This window comes from Dasypus novemcinctus, chromosome 4 (assembly GCF_030445035.2).
Source record: "Dasypus novemcinctus isolate mDasNov1 chromosome 4, mDasNov1.1.hap2, whole genome shotgun sequence".
Classification (NCBI taxonomy): Eukaryota; Metazoa; Chordata; class Mammalia; order Cingulata; family Dasypodidae; genus Dasypus; species Dasypus novemcinctus.
This window is the reverse complement of record NC_080676.1, coordinates 132,960,138-132,980,799: the sequence shown is the minus strand read 5'-3', so window position 1 is coordinate 132,980,799 and position 20,662 is coordinate 132,960,138. Positions and strand designations below refer to the sequence as shown.

Genomic DNA, 20,662 nt, shown 5'->3' with positions numbered 1-20,662 from the left:
AGTTATAACAAGATTTATAATGGTCCAGTAACTGGATGAGTCCTCCTCTCACATGCATCTCAGTGCTGTCTTCTGGCAGTCCACATGCTACCACTGCATGACTGCTAGGAATGGCATATTCCCACAGTTATTCCCTTTATTCAATATTTTCTTTTTTCATTTCTGTTTGTATTGCTCTTTCAGAAGAGTTCAGATATGAGAAGGGAGTTGTATATTTAGGAAAGCAGAATTAAAAAGTCATGAGATTCTAGGACCAGGCTGTAGGGTCCATAGACCCCATACTAAGAAAGCATAGCCACTTACTAGCTGCATGACTTTGGGCAAGTTGCTCACCCTTCTTCCTTGGTTTCTCCATTTGTAAAAGAGGCATACTCTAAGGATTATGATAAGGAATAAATGAGTTAATGCACATTTACCAGTTGGGTACTCTGGAAATGTTGACCACTCAATATATGTCTGCTGTTATTAATACCACGTCAAAATAGGCACTGTACATGTGAAAAAGTGTAGCTAAATCAAAACAGCAACATCTTAATTGATAATGACAGATACAAGGAAATGCAAGAGTATGGGGTTTCCTCTTAAATACTAAAATTTAATTGGGGATTTAAATCCACCTATTAAAGAAATTCTAAGGAAAATTAGAAAAGATTTTTGGCAAGTCAGTCTATGATTAATTTCTTAAGGAAATATATAGACCATAAATTTATGCTTACACATTTCATAGAGTGACCTCTTCAGACAGGAGATTATGTTAATGATTATTTCAGATCCTTTGGTGAGATCAACATGGCAGTGGGGAACAATATGCTTCTTTGCTTAAATGTATAAGTTTAAGGAAATTTAAGGATGTTTTAAGGAAAATTTGAGAAACTATCACTTTGCAGTTTTTTAGCTATAAAGACTTTGCTGTTATTGAAATGCTCACAATATTTTCAACAACATACCACCTCCACAGTTGCCATGTGAGATATTCTGAAGCCATTAAAACATTCCATGGAGATATATAGTGGAAAATATTCTATTTCTAGCCTGATTTCTGACTTTCCTATTACTATACATTGCTTTAAAGGTCATAGTGAAGATTTTTTTAAGTGTGGATCACCTCTGCTATTCATTTAAATATAGATCCCCATTCTCACTGAAATTAATATGTTAAAGGTCAAACAAAATGTCAAACAAAACATACAAAGTCTTATTCTATTTATATTCATGCTTCTGCTATACTGTAAAATAATTAAGTTACTGCAAATGAAATTCTAGAAGCTAATTTGATTGTGAGATGATCTAAATATTATAAGGAAAAATGAGTTATGATTTTTAGAAATTGAAGCTGCTAAAAAGGAATCAAAATAACTTGAATTGTACCTAATTAATGCACTTAACATTTCCAGTACTATTTAATTTTATATAGCATATATTCTTGTTATAGTTATACAAGAAATTATTGTCTCTAAATTGTAATAGTGATGTTGTTAATGTGATTTCATCCAACACCGACTTTTCAGAAATAAATGCATCTACTAATAGAATCAAAGTGTGGCTAAGCTATAAGTAACATAAAAAATTACATACCATATAAAATCCATCAGTAGGTTAGAAATTATAAAATACAAAGGTTTACCAAAAAAACTCAAAACTAATTTTTCACAAGATTTTAGTTTCTCAGTTAAGAAAAAATTCTTAAATTATTTGAGAAATATTTTGGATGTTGCAAATCCCAACATGTATTTTTCCAAGAATGCTACCCATTTGAATATGCATATAGTTGAATAAAATGCAATCACATAAGTGTTTCTTATTTGAGTTTAGTTAATCCTGGGGATATTTGCTCTCCCAAAGAGTCCCTAGACACATGGACCTGGTACACTGTGCCAAGAATAAATGAGAGTCAGATCACCACATGCTCAAATGCAGAGTCCAGGCAGTTCTAACTTATTCAAAGTTTTGGCAGAACATACTCTCCTATACTTAATTCTGATGAGGACAATTTATGACTTAATGAAAGTGTTAATATCTTTTGTGAAATATGAAATTTACTAAAATGTGCTATATATGTAGGTTTATAAGTTTTTGGTATAACTTAACAGCATGTATAGCTGAACTACAATTATATAAATATAAGATAACCAGTTAAAGTCGAATCTTAGAAATGATAGAATATACCTATTTCACAGAAAGTGGTATTTAAATGAAGCCTAATTTAATGAGAAAAATTTAGTAAGCAAAATATAATTGAATATCATTAGCCTAAAATAATTGCAGATAACATTAATCACCTATAATATTCTGGGCACTACATTGGCTGTGTGACATATATTATGTATTCATTTATTTAACTGTTGTTTATTACACATATATTTTGTATTAGGTAAATTGCTTACCTCTAGGTAAAGATAGGTAAGACCTGACAAAATCTCTGCCCTAGACCATGAAGGAATTATAATTTTCTCCATATTTAGAAGATGTGAAAACCGAGGTCTGCGGTGGTTAAATGAATTGTCAAATGTCCAAATGTCACACAAGTAAGAAGTACAGATGGGTACTAATCCATTCTCCCTGACCCCATAGCCAATGCTTCCATAAATCTGACAGAGCGATCAGATTGGCATTATCAGTTCAACTTCCTTTAGCTTTCTTACATCAAGAACCTGGTTGGTTGTTTCTCTCTCTCTCTCTCTCTGTTATTTTATTTCCTTTGACAAAAAGGTTTAGGAATTTGGTGAAAATGCAAAATTATTTGAAAAGTCCTTTCTCTCTAAAGCATAGTAGAGGAATAGTTCTTAATGTTAACTTTTACAGGTACATTGTCCTAAACAGACCATGAGTCTTAAGAAATCATGATATTATTCTATAAAATAAGGATAAATTCCCTCAAACATGGAGGAATCAATGCAATTAGTTATCCAACATTTTTTCCCTCCATATATGATTTTGTTTTGGTGAAGGAAATCTTTAATTTGAATTACATTAGTTTCAACCAATCTTGATGAGACCTTTTCCAAAATGCATTTCAGTGTGAAAAATTTTGGCGTTATAGAACATAATTACTACTTAAGCAGCTTTTAATAGGGCCGATAGCAGTTATGGTACCCCCTGGTGGCAAAGCATAGTAAAGAGCACATCACAGTATGGTTTTAGGTTTCTTTCAAATTTGAAAATCCATAGCCTACACAGCTCACTGGAAGTAGAAGTAGTGTTTTCCTCTAAAAATTAAACCCAAAATTTCTTACCACATAATCTATGACTCAAACACAATTGAGATATTATTCCATGTGGGATTCAAGCTTAATGTACACATTAGAAATGTCATGGGTAAGAAATATGGAGCACAATACCTTAGAAGGAGGTCACTACTTGGAGAAAAACAAAACAAAACAAAACAAAAAAACACACACAAAATGATAAAGCTGTTTACACACAGGATGAGCTGAGAGTCTCATGATGTAAAAAATACAACCTTCATAGGGATACCCAATGATATATCAGTCTGATGAACACTTATTTTATTTTTTCCCTGGTGCTCCTTATTTATTAGTATCCAGGGAAGTGTTTTATTTTTTCTAATTTATTATTTTATCCTTTGCTTTCTACCAGTTGTTTCTTAGATACTTGTATGCATATACTATGACAGAACTTCATTCTAATTCATTTTATTTTGTTATTTCTGTCAATTTGTACTGAAATCCTTGTTTTATCTAGTGTAGTCTATAGGAATGCATTCAAATATATTGGATATTATTATCAGCTACTAGCAGATAATATTATGACAGATAATATTAGCATTTGTCTTTACAGCTATATTTACCAATTAATTACCATGTTTTGTTACTGGCTTTATAACAATATTTACTGATTCTAGTATATTTGATCTAGGGTGTGATATTTTATAATTTACTTCAGGGTATGCTGAATATTATCACATTCTCAGAAATTATGAGTTCCTACTAGATCTAATTATACAATTTACTGTATTAAAAAAAAAAGTGCCCTGCACATACAATTTAAAAACCACCTTAAAATCACTTTCAGTGCATGCCTTTAAAAGATGTCCCATTCAACATTGATATGGGTCAAATGCACCTGAATGTCTTATTCTCAGATCTCTAAATTAATGTTTAAATGTACATTCTCAAAATACATTCCACTTTTGTTAATCTGATCATTAATACTAACATCTCAGAAATGATCAAAAACCAAGTGAAATATTTCTCTTTGTCACCATATGTTAAACATGTAAAAGGTCACTTATTGCTATAAACTTGTGCTGTCTAATATAGTAGCCACTAGCCCCATGAACCAGGTGCATGAAATATAACTGGTCAAACTGAGATGTGTGGTAAATATAAAATCAACACCCTATGGGAGAATTAGCATGAAAAAAGAATGCAAGTTGTCTGATTTTTAATCTTACTGATTTTGCTGATTACACAGTAAAAATATTTTGGATATATGACATTGACTAAAATATATCATTAAATTTAATTTAAATTTTTCTTTTTAATTTTCTAATAGAGCTATTAAAACATTTAAATTACATATATGTATTGCATTTGTGGCTCATGCTATATTTCTATTGGACAAATGATGCTGCGGACTATACTATTAAGAATGATTTGTTTCCCTCAGGCACATTTTCTTCTACACAAAGTTATTTTTTCTTCCAAAATGATTTTGATACGGAGTCATTGGATTTTGCAATTAATGAGATTATCAAATGATTTTACAATTAATTTGTATATATTACTTCATTAATTCTAGAAACACATAAATTCAGGTTTAGAAAATTAAATTTGAGAGTCTGAACAAATCACCATTCTTTTTTGCTTGGCAAAAGCACTGTTAGTTGCAGTGCTTGTAAATATTTTTGGATTACAGGCCACTTTGAGAAATGTAATCAAAGTTATAGAACTTTCTTAGAGAAAAATTATATATGTATATGCATAGCATACTGCACACAATGTTAGGTTTCCAAAGGTCTTGTGCAGTTCCAAGAGAGGATCCAAGTTAAGAATCCCTATTATAAAAGTTATTTTGCTATGTGATAGCACTTTGGCACACCATGCTGTATGAGAACAAATTGGAACATCAGTCACATGGGCAGAGGGAGCCTGGACAAAGAAAGCAACACAGAGAGAAAATGATGACTTTTGGCAGAGGTTCCAAAATGGGCAATTCATAGTTCCACATAGAATTTACAGATGAGGTGTCACGTAATTGGGTTGAAAGTAGCAACTGGAGCCAATATCCAGGACAAAGGATGGTCACGATAGTGGTAAGCATCAGATATCCTGAAATTCCAGCATCTAATCATGGAGGTCCATATGCATTCAGCAATTTTAAAACAGACCTCTATTGAAGCATGAGAGATGAAAGGAACTGGTTTTAAACACCTCTTAATAGAACATAAGAATTTTAGTGACCTGGCAAAGCTTGCTTCTATTCAGAGTTTAGATATGGTACCTGAGGGTGGCTGTACTGGCATAGCAGATGTAAGGGGAGAAGCAGCTGATAATCACTGCCATACAAGCTTGTATGTGAGGTCCAGAACTTGTCATATTATCCTAAAGAGCTGAACGTGGTAACTGCACTGTACAACAAGGACCCAAGTGTTTACCCCGACTCCTCATTTCTACCACCAAAAACCTAAGGATTGTAATTAAAATCTATTGTTTTGTTTGTCATGCTGCTATGACAAAGACTATAGGATAGAGTGGCTTAAACAATGAGAATTTGTTAACTCAAGTTTATGAGGCTAAGAGAAGTCCAAAATTGAGGTCTTAGCAAGGCAATGATTTCTCCCCAAAGTCCGTAACATTCTGATGCCAACTGCTGATGGTCCTTGGGATTCCTTGGCTTGTATCTCTGCCTCACATCACAGGGCAATGTCCTCTCCTTTCTCTTCTAGGTTCCCTTGACTTCTGGCTTCCTGCTCCCATGGTTTTCTCCAACAATGTCTAAATTTTCTTCTGCCTATAAAGACCTCCAGTAATCCAATTAAAACCCAACTTCATTCAATTGGGCCACACCTTAACTAAAAATAACATCTTTAAGAGATCCTATTTACAATGGGATCACACTTACAGGAATGCATACAATGATTAAGAACATGTTTAAATTGGGGTATATATTTCAATTTAACCATTGATAATCACAGTTTACTTAGCAATACATTAAGAATATAGACCATGGAGTAGGCTTGCCCAGGTTCATATTTTAATTCTATTTACCACTAGCTATGTGATTTTTTTTTAGACCTTACCTTCTGGACTCTATAAGCCTGTAGAAGAGGGCTACAAATACTCTCCATCCCATAGGAAAGTTCTGAGGCTAAATAAATGAGAATACATGTAAAGCATTTAGAGCAATGACTGGTACAATGTTTGTGGTGTTTGATGTCAGCTTTCATATATACATGTTTTGTTCTGTAGCTTACTTTCATTCTATTAAGTCTTTGATAAAATGACTAATTATGCATAGACCCTTAATTTTCAGAAATTTGCACCTAAATAATGAATATATTAGTATTCTTTTGTTATGAGTTTCAGATTATCTGGTTTCTGTGACATATATGATTCTCCAGATTAGAGTAGCTATATTGACTTAATTATCATCTCATATTGGTGACAATTCAAACAAGTGTCCTCTGGATAATTTTGCCTCATGAACAGAGTATTCAATCTATAAAACTTTAAATTTTTAAGATGTGTTTGAATAACAAACCAATCTCATTACTGTAGAGTCACATCTCATACTTGGCAACAATTAGAAAGTAACCTGTCTTAGAGAGTTTAAAAGCTTCGTAGACTTGAACTCAGGCATCACCATAAGAAAAAATGGGCAAGTTTCTGAAGAGATTCCCATGGTTAGTTCTCAGCCCCATCAATGTTCAATAAATTATCAAAATTAGCCCTGTCCATGAAGGCTCAATGTACAATAAACTCAAAAGGGAATAAAACCTACTTTTTCTGGCAACACTATGTTCCATCATCCTATTTTCCTGTCTTCTTTTCCCACTATGTATGATTTAGTGCATGAAAAGATGACACAATTGGGTGCCTGTAGCAGTTTGATATGGTTATGAATTCCAAAAATAGATATTGGATTATGTCTGTAATCTGGTCTGTACCTGGGTGTGATTAAGTTATGATTAGGGCTTTGATTGGGCCACGTCATTAGGGTGTTGAATTCCCACCCACCAGATAAAAGGCATGGTCAAGGACAGAACTGAGGGTTTTTTGATGTTGGAGTTTTGATGTTGGAGTTTGATGCTAAAGCCTTAAGATGGAGCCCCAGGAAGTAGGCACACAGAGGAAAAAGAAGCAAGCCCCAGGAAGACAGGAAGCCTGAGCCCAGGAAGAAGCAAGCCCTGGGAAGAGAGGAACCCTGAACCCAGAGAGAAACAAGATCCTGGAAGGGAGGAAACCAGGAAGCCTGGACTCTCGCAGGCGTCGGAAGCCATCTTGCTCCAACACGTGAAAATAGACTTTGGTGAAATAAGTAACTTATTCTTTATGGCCTGGTATCTATACCAAATAAAAACCAACCAATTTCTGGTATTTTGCGTCAGCACCCCTTTGGTTGACTTATACAGTGCCCATCTAAAATGCATTCTGTGTTGGGCTCACTATTAATAAACATTAATTGAATTTCATCAAGTAATCATTATTCCAATTAGACATTCTGAAGAAAAATAATTGTTATCTTCTAGTCTCCCAGGAGGGCTAGGACATCAGGTGAGATGCAGAAATAAATTTAAACAAGTCACATTAGCAATGTTTTAAATCACACACATTGTAGTATTTCATAGAAATTAAAGACAATTTAATTTGTGATTTTTCAATCCTTAATGTTTCCTCAATCTTTTCTAAGTGTACTCTAACCTCAAACTGACATCTTCCTGCTGTTTTCTTTTTGTGCTTATGGTCTGACCACAAAAACAATATTTTACATTTCTAATTTCTCTACTTCTATTTATTGTGTACTTTAGTATTTCTATTTGTAGATTATTATCTATGGAATGACAATTATTAAGTGCTTCCTTCTCTCAAATTTACATTAGTTTGTTTCATATGTATGACTGATTTCTTCAACAACTGAATTATGATTTCCTAATTTGAAAAGAGATTTTTTTAATGTGATTCTGAATCATAACATCTGTAAAGATACAAGATACATGATATTAATTCTGTTACACATTTCTGGCAAGACATATAAATAAATGAAATGCTCTGAGTATCTTATAGTGAAATTAGCACTAAAGACTAAATGTCCTCTACATTGGCCTTCTGCTACTGTGAGAAGATATTTTACTTGTCATATGATAGCATATACTTGTTTAAGAGGCTTGTGTTTTGCAATGAAAATACAAAATGTTACACAGTTTTTAAATGGAAAGAAAAACTGGCACATAAACCTTATAAAGGGGCTCTGGTTCTCACATATTCACAGAATTTTCCAGGAATAACTGTTATAAGACACTCGATAAGTAAAAATGTGATGATATACCATAGGCACAATATCACAATTTGAAAATTACCAAATGTAAGAAAATAAAACATAGAACATAATTATGTTACTCAACTTAATGATAGCAATGAACTTTCAAAAAGCCTAATCAAGAGGCACAATTTGGACCTTTCACATTTAGGTTTATGATTGTTTAAGCATCTGCTTGTATCTGTGCTCATGCGCACTTGTTCAGGGAGTCAAAGTGGAGGGATTGCAGATAAAACCTCTTTTTATCACAGGATAGATTTTTTTGAGCCTAAGAGAAGCAAGGCATGTGGGGTTTTTTTGGTGAAAGTGCACATTTCTTGGAACCATTTCAGTTCTACTTTTGAAGATATACTTGTTTGCATTCGAAAAAATAATAAAATAAAATATCATCCACTTTGACTTGTTGCTTTAGATGCTCTACTAACAAATGTCTCCCCAAATGACATTTATGCAGCAGAGGAAAAAATTGCAACTGTTTCAGTCACTACTGTATCCCCAGCAACTAAAAGGACTCTCTAATGGCATTATAATAAATATGCTATTAATATATTTAAAATAAATTGGGAAGTGGACTTGGCCCAATGGACAGGGCATCTGCCTACTATATGGGAGGTCTGTGGTTCAAACCCAGGGCCTCCTTGACCCGTGTGGAGCTGGCCCATGTGCAGTGCTGATGCACACAAGGAGTGCCGTGCCATGCAGGGGTGTCCCCCACATAGGGGAGCCCCCTGCACAAGGAGTGCGTCCCATAAGGAGAGCCACCCAGCACGAAAGAAAGTGCAGACTGCCCAGGAATGGCGCTGCACACACGGAGAGCTGACACGACAAGATGACGCAACAAAAAGTAACACAGATTCCCGGTGCCGCTGATAAGGATAGAAGTGGTCACAGAAGAACATACAGCGAAGACACAGAGAGCAGACAACCGGAGGGGGAGGGGAGGGGAGAGAAATTAAAAGAAAACAAATCTTTAAAAAATAAATAAATAAAATAAATCATTGACTGAATGACCTTATTTTTAATAATTTTATCACTAACCTCTTGAACTGTGAAGTAATAATTGGTATATGCACATAAACAACCAGTTTAAACTATTTCTCACATTACTCAGATTTCTACAACTTTGTGATATAGTGGAGAATGGGAGATCATGATTTTCATAGATTTGGGTTCAAATTCCTGCTCTGGGTCTAAATATGTCACCTGCAAAGAGGTGACAATTAACTTTCCTCAGAGAGTTGCTAGCAGGATTCAACTATATAATACATATATTTATGAAAGCCATTTACCTTCTTCTCCACAGTATTATCTTATCTATCCACATCACTATTTTAGAGACATCTGGCATTTAAGATTTGCAACTGAAATAGCTGAGAAAATCAGCACAAAATTCAATGTTTCAACAGAATAAACAATCTGAGATAGATTTTGGAAATTTATTCAATCCATTTCCAGGTATGTAAATAGGCAATACTTTAAAGCTGCTATAGAAATAAATTCCTTTCTGCTTGGAATCATGCAAATAGACATATTCCATGGCTATCTTTTCCTAGTTCAAAAATTATTTCCTTTTATCTAAAATCCCCTTATTGGTCCTTTACTGACACAGAGCACTAGTAAGCAAACATTCCACTCCAAACAACAATATAATGATAGTAATGATTTGAAGACAACAATCAGATTATGACGTTATAACTTTTCTTGCTGTTAGAAAAGTCCTAATCCATTTACACCCTCCTCAGTGCAAAAGTTTATGCCTTGCATTGCATTGTGAATTTGACGATTAAAGTAGTTCACTCTACTGTTAGATTTCCAACTAGGTTTCACTTAGGAAAGCTCAAACACCAATGTCGCTTGCTTTTTCTAATTTCATTTGTTAGGACTCAGGCACTATCTCTGTCATAGTCTAAAAATTAAGTAAGATCCTGTGAATTGCTCTCCGATGCATCTAGTGCATAAAGTCCGACCCCATCCCAATAGTAATAAATATTTTATTTTATTTTATTTTAAGAAGGTACCAGGGTTTGACCCTGGGACCTCATACATGGGAAGCAGGGACTCAACCACTGCACTACACTGGGTTTCAAATGAAGAAATAACTGTATTGGTTTAGATGTTTTTAGACAATGACTATAACAATTTTTTCACTTAATCCCTTTTATTTTAGCCCAGTCTTGGACAATGATTAGAACACATTGTTTTTCACTTTATCTCTTTTATTCTAGTCCAGATAATGAATACTAAGCACTTGGTGCCATATTCGTGAGATGTTTCTTTTTGTATTATCCTTTTCCCCATAAGGCTGATAAAGTTATAACTCCAAATCTGCATAAAAATCTTCAATATCCCTTGCATTCCTTTTCTTTTCTTCTTATTTAATATACATTTTTTGAGAACCTTCTATATGGCAGAAGTGCTGTAACACACCAAAGGTATTTTCATGACCCTAAAGGGTTGGAAACTAATGGATAAACCATAATCAAATGTAGCATTTTTCAGTTACTAGAACCATATATACCACAAGAAACATAAAAGTTGTTTACAAAATTGGATTTGTGTGTGTGTGTGTGGGGGGGGGGAACAACCAAAGAATAGTTATTTCCTGCTTATATTCTATTACTTCTGTAACATACAGACAGTTCAGGAAGCTATGTGCAGTGTGGGAAAATAGTGCAAAACAAGATAAGGAAAATCTGACACCTTGGATGTCTTCATGGAGCAGAGTCATCTACCTGCTCTGGACAACCTACCCACCTCCAGGCATTTATGTGAACAGAAGGAAATTCCTACCATTTTGGGTTACTATATGTGGGTGTCTTTGTTATTATTATTTAAGGCAGTCTGAATTGCACCTTCTAATACATATGGCTGAAAACTCTCCATCTGACAGGATTTTAATCTCCAATTCCAGTTCCCAGCAAAAACACAGAGTCTTCACGGCTATAATGGCATTTTGTCTTTCTTCTGCTGGAAAATTCCTACTCCATGCTCAAATATATCACTCTATCTGCTGAGCTACCTGAGAACCAATTACTGGATAAAAAATCCCGTAATAAATACAACTTTAGGGGACATAGTTTTAGAAAGCTTGAGAAAAGAGAATTTTGTTTGACTACATAATTAAGGGCGATACTGCGCTTTAGGAAAAACAAGAATGTCTTAATAAAAATAAACGAAAATAATATTCATGGTTGTACTAGTTTTTTTTACTTGCTCTTTAATTTAACTTGCTATTATGACACATATAAGCTGAAGTATTCTATGTAAATGAAATACAACCAGATTTATCTAGAAAATAAAATAGTAAACAAAATGAAAAGCTTATTTGTCATATAATTACTCATTGAGTGGACATTTACACTTATGAGACTATCTCATAAAGCCAAAGAATCTTAATGAAAAAAACTAAATAGTTCTAAGTTAAGAAGGAATGTCACTTGTGAAGTTTATGGATTATGTTATACATAAATACATGATTAGTCCCAACATCAAAGAAAGTTAAATATAAACAAAGGAGGTAAAGCTAAAAGAACAAAATGAGAAAAAAGTCATGCCTTTATCATAAATGATTGTCTTTAGGAATAGAAAATATGCATAAAGTAAAAACAATAGTAGCCATGACGCTGTTTTTATCTTTTTAGTATTTTTTTTTAAATTTTGCTCTTTGTTAGAATTGAAACCAGAGAAATGAAAAGATGTTAATAAGGTCATAAATCTGGGGATGAAATCTAATGCCTTAATAATAGCCTACTTGGTTATGAACATGTCCACATTTTAACAACCTGTTGAGCTCAGCAGGTTCCAGTTTAGAGTTATATGATGTTGACACTGAAAGAAACCTTACATGATGCCCGACAGCTCCTTCATGCTGTGGGAACTGAGGTCGAGAGAAGCAGTGACTTTCCTATGAAACTCAACACTGCATTTTTAAGATACGGCAATTGATGTTAACCTTTACTTTCTCCCATATTCTTTATATTAAGACCCACACAAGAAATTCATTTCTCATCCTAGCATCAAGAAAAGGCATTCATCTGCTGTTGGTTGAATCTTCATCTCACAGACACTCTAATCTGTACATTTACCAGATTTTCATTATGGCATTGGCAGCTGGAAACAAAAAACTGTAACCTACTCACGGCAAGGGTATATATCTATCATTATGATACATATTTTTGGACTCATTCCTGGCACTGTTTGTTTGTTTTCATGGCTGATTTTCTTTCCTTTTTCATTCTATCTTGAGTTTCTGCTGCTTCCTTATGTCCTTTCCAAAAGGTGAAGAATGAGTAAATTAATGAAAGAACAGATTCACCAGATTTTAAATGGTAAATCTGTTTAAAGTGCAAGAATTCTGTCTCCAAGACAAGCAATATTATCCCCTCTACTTCACTCAGTATCCATACTTAAAAATGGGTAAATTTAATCCTGTATCACAGAGGTCTAAGAATGGCTGCTTTAAAAAAAAAATCAGTTCTTAACAAAGTTGCTTCTAAAATTCAGTTCCTTGTTTAAAATCAGCTGATGTCTAAAGTTGGTAATGAAGGATGCCAGATTAGATAGATAGGTAGGTAGGTAGATAGAGAGATAGAGAGATAGATAGATAGATAGATAGATAGATAGATAGATAGATAGATAGATATGCCTTTACTTAAGATATTTTAAAATACTGTGAGGAAAGTATTTAAAGGTATTAATATGATCTCAATCATTATTGGGTAATTTCCTTTCAGCAAAACTTTTGAATGTTATAAAAAAAAGATGGAGAGAGAAAAGCAAGTAAAAATAATAATCTCATATGGCAAAACAAAAAGAAAATGCTAGTGCCATTAAAGAGTCCTTAATTAGTGTTAAGAGCATAGATAAGGCTTTGATTAATATATTATGCCCTATACAAATCTCATAGATCAACTTCTAAAACATTTCAGGCCTCCTATTTAGTACTGAGCCAAAGGAGAGTTTTTAGTACTTTGAATTATGAATGCATCCTTATAAAAAGTAGTTAACATTTTAGAAGGCTTCCTTTGTGTCAAGTACTGCATCAATTGCATTATATCTAATCTTCTCAAACCTAAGTGGTAGTAATAGAATTATTCTCACTTTTACAGATAAATAAACTCAGAATTAGAAAGGTCAAGGCCATAAAGCTAGTTAATGTTGAAGGTTGGTCTATCTCCCAAAGACCACACTCTGAAGTCCTATCTTATATTATCATCCTTCCTTACATGTCGTAACATGCATATTTTAGGGCTAATATTTGATAGTACTAATGTAAATCAATATTCCTACCTTTCTTTCAACCAAAAATTGAGGTTTATAAATGCTATACACAATGAGACATTGATTAAAATCTAAACTATTTCTGCTGATCTCCTTCACAATTTAGTCTTATGTTTCAAATTACATAAATAAAACACCCATAAATGCTACCAAATATAAGTCTGTAGAAAAAACTGGTATTATTTCATTTTCTAAACAGTCTCAATAAGTAAAAGTGGCTTAAAAGACTGCATTTGTAATTCTAATCTAGTATATCTTTATGTGAATGCCTCACACTTCACACATTTTTAATATAAGCATTTTTTATAAGACTATACTTTTTTGTTTTTGTTTTGGTGGTGGAAATAAAATTGCAAACTTTGCAAAGGATTTTACAACCCAGCCATAAATTTAAAGTTTATAAGAGAACTGGAATATATTTAAGTTATGGTAACCTGATCATGCATAAAAGTGTGACACTCTCAGTGGCTCATATTACTATAATTAAAAATCTGTTTAGGGTTACACCAGGTTGGAGAAAAGCACAGAAATAGAAGGCACAAGGGAAGATTGATATTCTTGATATTCCCACTAACAGGAAACTAGTGCATAATATAAAGATTGGTTTATTTCTGTGTTGGAAAATAATCAATATAAACTAAATATAAGTTGTACAGTGCTTTTATTAGAGGAAAGGAATTGTATTGCTCATTCATAAAACTCCTTTTAGGGCTTACTCACCAGTTTCCATCCAGTGATTTCCACAACTTAAGAAATTTTATCTAAAAATATATGCATGCTCCAATAGAAATATCTTTAACCTCAAAGTGCATGTGAGGAGTTCCCAAACCAAAAATATATTTGACTAAAGGAATTCACCAGGGGCCCCACTGCAAATAAGCAGAACCAGACCAAATGCGGAGGAAAAAGAAAGTATAACTGGTTTTGACTAGTAAAACAACACCATGAAAACTAGAAGAATTAGTCTCTAACCAAATCTGTTGATAGTCAAAATGTCTAACACTGTGACTATACACTGTGATTGTGATTTTTCACATTCAATTCACTATTTCTTCTAATTTTCATAACAACCTTCAGAGTTGCAAATGGTAGATAACATCATTCCCATTTTATAACATAGAAATGAGCCCCCAGAAGTTCAAAATTTCCCCTCACTCTGTACAATGTTACAAATGGACAGAGATCTTCAAATCCATAATTGCTACTTAAAGTCAAGTACCCTTTCCAAATAAAATACTATCCCATCAACTTAGTCTAATGTCAAAAAGAGGAAGGAGAGTTAGTGCTGGCAAATGAAAAATTAACCATTATTTTCACTTTACAGTGTGTAGTAATAAAGGGTTCAAGAAATCTATTAAACGTTCAAGAGAGTAATGAGAAATTGTCCTCATCTCTGTTAAAACTTCAACAAACACTTATGTCACATGCAATGACATCCAACCACATGTCAGGAACTGCAAAGTACTGGGACAAAAAGATAGAAAAATTTCATTGAGTAACAGTCTATTGATTCGAAATTAGGCATATCCACACTTTAATATTTATGGAAATTAGCAAACCATAGAAAAGAGTACTTCGTTCAAACTCTGAAGATAATTATTTCTAAAAATATTTTTCATCTATGTCACTATTCCTCTTTCTTCTCAAGTACCAATATATAGAATCCTTTTGGGGCTTTGTTCATAAGATCAAATGGAGCTGCCTATTCTAAGATGAGTGGAATTTATTTTCAAAATAAAAAAAAAATGCATGTTTCAGAACAGTTTATAAAACTGTCTTAATTATAATGCAACATGTTTTATCCATTAATGTAAACATACTTTTACTGGCCAAAACTCTATGGACAGAAAAATCTGTGGATTATTCTTAAAACTCAGCCTCATTTTTTGGGCAGAAAATTAAGTGAACATAAAACAGTATGGCCCAAGTCACCAGTTATTTTCAGCTAGTGCAAATATTGAACTAATGAGTTCCATCCTAATGGAAAATTCTACCATACTTTATATGGGTTAAAATATGTTCCCTAAAAGATTGGAAATTTTATTGGAGTTATTGACTATCAGGGAGAACAAAGCCCCTCATTATGAAAATAACATGTGCAATTGTTTTTTTTTTTCCTTAGAAATACTATTCCTTACCAATAGAAGGTTTCACAATGATTTATCTCAATTTTTAAAAAGTTTATATTTTCTAAAAGTAAGTTACTGAAAATGTACAAAAATTAAACCAGCCATCCATATCACCCATACCCTTACCACCCAGAATTAACAACTGATAATGTCTTAGCATATTTGTTAATAGTATTTTTAAAAGAAAAATCATTTTACATAAATCACATAAGCTTGCAAGATGTTAATAAAATGTTCAGAAAATGATAATGGTATAATAAAGATAATAATTTTAGTGAGGTTAGTGTTTTCTTTCATTTGGTTTAATGAAAATGACCAAACTAGAAAGTCATATCAAGATACTTACTTTCTTTTTACAAATGTCTACATTTCCATAGTATGGAGTAGTTTTGAACCATATATATATATTTTTGTATTTAATGCTCCTTTTAAAGGTTACAAAACTTTCTAAATAATTAATGTTTTATTATTTTATCGTAGGTGGATATTTTCATGTCATAAATTCTCAAATATTAGGAAAAAATTTTGAAAAATATCTTAAAATGTGTCTTTTTAAAACCACTTTAAAGGAAAAAGCCTAAACTTCAAATACTAACATGAGGCAATATATTAAAAATGTGCTTTCAACTAATTCAAATTCTGTCATCTTTCCACAAACTTCCAAATTCCATAAATGTTCTTTTACTAGTTAATTTCAAAATAATTCAATGAATTCTATCCTCACAAGATATTTCTGGCTTTATTTGTTTATTTATTTATTTATTTTTTTAAAAATATTTATTTATTATTATTATTTTTAATTACATTAAAAAATATATATGAGGTCCCATTCAACCCCACCGCCCCCGCCCCCCATATTTGTTTATTTAAAAATAGTTTTTAGTAGGTTAATTTTGAGAATGGGCTTGATACCAATATTGTATTGATAATAGGACTTTGTTTTTAATTTTCAACTCCTCTAAATTTATGGAACACAGGCAATTAAATTACCATATCAAAATGAATTATACTTAAGTTACAGATTCACCTTCGAATAGATGAAATAACTTGCAAAGTAGAAGGGCAAGAAAAGTAAGACTAGAGGCATGAACACTGGAAAACTATACCAAAAAAGCAGAAGCTCTCTGAGTTTGTTATAGATGATTCAAGCAGCTTGTCATCTGAACAAATAGGCTGCTTTCTTCTAACACATACTACAATAACTTAACCCAAAAACAGGTAACAGAGCCTTCCCAGCAATAAATTATGTCCTTTAATTGATTTAACTTATTTGTAAAAGCCGATTATAGCAGCCTGATAATCATACATTGGCTTCCAGATTACTAAGTAAATAGGAAGAAACCAACCGTGACTTAGTGGGATCTTCATTTAAAATTTTCATGCTCTGATTTGAAAATTATATATTCTGATTCTAATGGTGTTATGGCTTTGACAACCTAAATGACACACTCAGCTACTTGCCCAGGAACATGAAAGTCACATTAAAGCTCAGGATAAAATAACACGTCTGACAAAATGGATAACCTGTGACAAAACAACTCATTGGAAAATGTCACATTGTGCTTATGAATCACCTGTCATCAGACATGCTTAGTACCCAGGAGGCTGGTGGTATCACTATAAGAGTATTCCCAATCAAGAATAATTAGATTTCACTGGAAGCAGCTTTCAGAATAAGCTTTCTTTAGGTCTGTTGGAATTAAAAGCAAACGCTTACTGTCAGATATGGTAGCATTACAAACTAGGCTCTTTCAAAGTGCATAAGCATGTAAACATCATGTGAAAGTAAGGGGTTTTGGAAGTTTTCAAGATAGTGGAGAAATGTGGAATTTGCCTATTTCTGAAAAGATGAGACACTAAATAATTGAAAACCCTTTATTCTCATCACTAAGGATAGCAAATGGGGTTGGGGACACTCGAGGGTTCTTGGCTTCTCTCCTGAGTTCCCAGAGGAGAGAAGGCATTGGTGTCTGGCAAGGCAAAATCCACAAATCTAGTTTTACTTAATCTCTCTTCAAGATGTTGATAAGGGAGATTGCTGCCACATGCAATTGTGTAATTTAGGGGTGTGGGCTAAACCACAGAGACACAAAGGTATGCACAAAAAATTCCAAGGGCAGAAGAAATATAATGAGTTAGATCTTTGGACAGTGCTATTGGGAACCTGGTGCAGTGATAATTCACAAAGAATTTATAAAAGCTTGATTTAATGTCCTAAATTTACTATGGTTAACCAGGTCACTAATTAACAATTACTCAACCTATTCTGCATATTTCAAATCACAGGTAGATCTGCCATTTCACACATGTTTTAATGCAATTGAGTTAAGAGATAAAAGGTGAGAGCACATTAATATTATTTAACTGTGAATGTCAGTATTATTATAAAGCAACTGTAGTAAGGAGGGATCTAGGAACTGTCAGTGAAAATCCTTTGTAATGGACCCTGGGTCCCGATAGACTTGGCCAGTAGAAATATTGAGAACTAAAGAGTTGAAATTTTAATTAATTATTTATAAGTATCTAATTTTTCAGAAGGAACAATAAAAGGTGGTCAAGATTAATTTAATTATTAACTGCATTCGAATTCCAGGTTGCAAAAAGGTACTGTGGCATTTTTATGGAGGGTTTTGTCTTCTAGTAGGAAGCATATTGACTCTGGCATTTTCCCACACTGAGGTTTGTCCTTTTGCTTTTAAACAGTACCCTAAGAGCAAATTTAGAAGAAAAATAAACAAAACTTTTAATTTTTATTCAAATATAAGCACTTGCCAAAGATGACCAGTTGGTTAAAAAGTTACTTATTCATACGTGAAAACAGTTTTCTGACAAAAACTGTTAGAGTCAATTACCATCAATTTAACATGCTGATCACTTATGCTCGACTATTTGTTATTATGTGAACAGGCAGCCTCTCATGTACTTTTACTTATCTCTCCTGCCTTTAAAGAATGTATTCAACTTCAAAAGCAGCTCTGTTAGCTTTAGAGATAAGTAATCACTCAAGAAGGGTTTGACAATTGACCCCAAGGTTTATAGAAAAAGCTTTTACATGCCAGTTCAGTGAATTCCTCAGGTTGTTTTTTTTTCCCCCAGATTTGTAAAAATGTGTTGGTAGGAGACCTGGAAACTTGGTGACTAAATCAATATAAAAGTCAATATATTCCGTATTTGTAAATTTGGTCTAATTTACTGGCCAAGATATATTTAAAAGGTTTTCACTTACTTTTCTTAAAGTTTCCATTTTGGTATACTAGAGCCTTCTCTTATAAATATATCAGAAGCAATAAAATCATCTTTAGTAAATCAAGATTTATTCCTTTCTGGTCATACAATTTCACAGTACAGATTTCTAACTTACGGACAAAGACAATCAAATCAACTAGACTTGGCCATCTGGAGTTTGAAACCACCAAATAACAGAATGACTGTTAAATGTATTAGTCTAGCTCTCTGAGTGGCATTTTCCCTTATGTCATCATGCTAAGTACTCAGGGATGAATATATTCCATAATTTGAGACATAAGCCTTCAGGCAAGAAGTAGATAGAAAGCAAATGAAGTTTAAAATACAGAAAATTGATGAGAAATAGAATTGAATTAACACCTAGAAATTACATTGCTTATTTAATTATTTCATTTAGTTTTCATTTTCCTTCAATTACTTTGCAATCTTTTGTAACAAATGAAGCCAAATCATGGAGAAAAAAGTTCTAGCTGTCTTCTTTTATGAAATTAGCCCATTGCATAGAAATGTGAAAGTACCTATTAACTGTTTTTAGGGAACATGATTGTAATTTGAAGAAGATGCAGTTAAATGGAAATTACTTTCTAATGACTTTGAATTTCTTCAATTTTCCATGTAAAGAAAATAGTTTAAAATATTCCAGAGGATCAAAAAGGAATGTTTCTGAGGCAAGTGTATTTTAAAAAATCAATATCAACTATACAATGCTACTACTGACACTACTAAAATTCAGGCTCTTGGAACTGATGTATTTAAATATGTGTTTGTGCTAAACATATAAAAGAGAACTTATTAAATATGCCATAGTAGGCACAAACATAAATATATGATTTTAGAGAAAAGAAATAGAAACAGTAAACATGGGGGTAGAATTACCGCAACCACTGCTCAACAGTTCAACAATTACTATATAATATTAGATCTAAAATCACTGCCATTGGATAGTCCAGGTTTATTGCTAAGCAATTTTTCACCTGAGATCAGATAGAAAGAAAGATTTTTGGTACCTAATCGGAAAACATGGATAATCAAAACCTTTGCTTCCCAGGACCAACATTATGAATTGAAAAAGTAGAGACAGAGGTAGAGTCACTCCTAAGTCTGTTATATATGTGTCTCGCCTGCATACTCTACTGTATGTGTTAGAGCAGAGACTGAGCTCAGGAGTCAAATGGTCCTGGGTCACTGGTGCTAAGGGCCAAAATAACCTTATATCAGCTTCAAAATGCCTCCCTTCATCAGTAAGCCATGGTCCTGGAACTCCTTTATTAGAGTTTACTTCATTAGGTCATTGTTAGAGTTTTGCTATTTATAATTCCCTAATAAACACAAAAATCCTGAAAAATAACATTATAAACTACTACCAGTGCTAATACCATAGTTCACTAATTTCCAATCAAATACAACAATCACCCCACAAACCTGAGTCATAACACACTTCCATCATTACAGTGGTTCTTCATAACAGATATTCTCACACCATCGCTACTATAACCCACACAATCCAT

General features: G+C 33.1%; 1 long non-coding RNA gene across 1 annotated transcript in view; it reads left to right on the top strand.

Moving 5' to 3' along the window:
• The window catches only part of LOC139438898 (uncharacterized), a 66,676-nt gene that overhangs the window by 7,723 nt on the left and 38,291 nt on the right, over positions 1–20,662 (top strand). The gene's annotated exons all lie outside the window — the stretch shown is intronic.